The 2,257-nt window shown below is 55.7% G+C and overlaps 1 long non-coding RNA gene across 1 annotated transcript in view; it reads left to right on the top strand.

The window, feature by feature from the left end:
* The window catches only part of LOC118175862, a 29,098-nt gene that overhangs the window by 1,431 nt on the left and 25,410 nt on the right, over positions 1-2,257 (top strand). The window lies entirely within an intron of this gene.

The raw sequence follows: 2,257 nt of genomic DNA, 5'->3' as shown, positions 1-2,257 counted from the left end.
CCGTGGGAAACTCGGGGCGCGCCGCTGAGCGCGGAGCCGCCCGCCCCTAAGGGGGTCGGGGGCTCCCCGGGGCTGCCCTGGCTTTGGGAACGCGGGTTTGGGGAGTTTTCCCGCTGAGGGGTGAAGCTGGTTTTCAAAGGAATGGGGCTTGCCTGGTGTCTATCCCCGGGTGGGGGCACCCCTGCTGTCCGCAGGTTTTTAGGGGTGTTTTAGGGGCAGAGAGGAATGAGGAAAATCCCAGCCAGGAGGGTGGTGAATTGTTCCCCTGCCTCAGTGTGAGTCCCGAATTACAGTTCCTTGCAGTCTAGTTCTGCACCACGGTGGAGAAAAACGTATGTGTTCCTATTGCTGCTGTCCCTGAAGGGGACGGTGCTCCTTGTGAAATCCAACCCACAGCTCTTGCTGTCCTTTCCGACTCTCCCTGTCCACCCGGGGCTAAGCTTTTACTCCACGCTGCAAAGATGTTCCCTGTCCTGAGCCAGCTACTTTGTGTCCTGCAGCTGTGCTCTGCCAAGCTTTCCTCATCCCATCTTGAAACGCATGGCCTTTCCTATCTTCCTAGTTCAACCTGAAGGTAAGCCCTCAGAGAAGATTATTCCCTGGCCATAGCAATGTCCTTCTCCTGGGAGGTTATTTTCACTGGTGGAATACCACACCTAGCTTTCTGTGCCTGTCAGTAGATCAGCAAGTCTGCAATTCAGCGAGGGGTTCGTGGATCCATCACATAAGCTATCTTCATAGGGTTATTGAAATCAATAGGTATGTGCTAGGTTGCACTTGGGGAAAAGGTAGTGGCTGTTAGGGCTGGGGATCTGCCTGGAGAACACCCTGCCAAGAGAGCATTTTACATCAGCGTTACGGGTTGGACGCCTTCAAGGGTCTCCAGTGGAGATGGAAAAATTGCTGCTTTTGCTGGTAGGAACCTGCCAAGCAGCTCATGACTAAGTGCAAACCCAGTAGATCCCTGCTAGATAGCATGTGCAGTGCTGCAGGATAAGGTTATCAAGCTGTGGTGTAAAGTGCTCCTTGAGGAGTGAACTGAGCGTGGCCGAGGCTTTTCTGACCACCTGCACAACGTACTGAGAAGATCTAGCTGTAAGGTGGCCAGGTTATCATCTTGGGGAGCAAAGCTGGGACAATCTACAGCCTGGCTGTGGGCACTGTAGGCAGCTTGGACCTGCTGAACCCCGTCCCACGTTATCGTAAGCTGCGGGTACGTGGAAATGCAGGGTTCCCACAGGACAGGGAGGAAGGGAACCCAGTGACCTCCTCCATGCCTCCCCAGCGTAACTGGCTGCAATTTGCTTGCTGCAGGAGAAACCCTTATCTCCCTTCTCTGTGCCAGCCATGCGTAAGTGTGCTCTGCGTGTTTGTGGGAGAACAAGTCAATGCCAGTGTGTGGAACAGCATGCCACAGCTCTTAGCTATAGGCCTACTTCTGCCCTGTTTCCAACAGAGAACAGCATGGAGCGAGATGGAGGTGGTGTGAGTAGAGAAGTCTGAGGTGGCAGAGGGCATCTGGGGACCCCTCCATCCCCAGCCCCCTACTGGTATCCCATGAAGAGGCCCCGCTGCCCCGTGGCTGGCCCCTGAGCTCTACACTCCAAGCCCACCCCAGAACTTTTCCAATCATTCCCCCTAAGCCAGCAGTTTGTGGGGGATTTATGGCACCGCTCGCTCATTTGCCCTGGGCTCGGGGCACAACCAGCAGGCTCCATTGCTCTGGCATCAGAGCTATGCATGCTCTGAGCTGTGTGTGACCCCAAATTGTCTGTGGTGCCTGTCCTGGGTACATGAAAAAGCACAAGGAGCCCCAACAACTGAGAAAGGGGGGCTGATGGACTTGCCATAATTCGCAGAAAAGGGAGCTGGGGCTGGAGCACAACTCCACCTTCTAGGAACGGTCAGGAAAAGCCGTCTGCCAGGAGTGCCCGGCAGCCCCAGGGCCCCCTGCGCTGCGAGCCCCCGGCACTCGGTGCGGTGGGGGTTTCCGGCAGCCCCCGGGCAGCAGGCATCAGCTGCCTCTCTGGTTCACTGCGAGCCCGGTCCTTGTAAAATTCAGCCCATGTGCTGGTTGGAGAAATCGCAGCGAGGGTTATGAGTCCTCCCCCAGCCCTAGCCAATAGCGAGTAGCGTGAACGCTTTTACACATGCAACTTCTTAATTCCCATCGCGGCTCCGGCTCCCTGCCCTACTGTTTTAATGCCTGCACAGATCTTATAATAAAACCCAGGAAACAGATAGGGAAATGCCTTGG

Source organism: Oxyura jamaicensis, chromosome 1 (assembly GCF_011077185.1).
Source record: "Oxyura jamaicensis isolate SHBP4307 breed ruddy duck chromosome 1, BPBGC_Ojam_1.0, whole genome shotgun sequence".
Classification (NCBI taxonomy): Eukaryota; Metazoa; Chordata; class Aves; order Anseriformes; family Anatidae; genus Oxyura; species Oxyura jamaicensis.
Note: the sequence above shows the minus strand (reverse complement) of the source record. Positions and strands in the feature narration are given on the sequence as shown.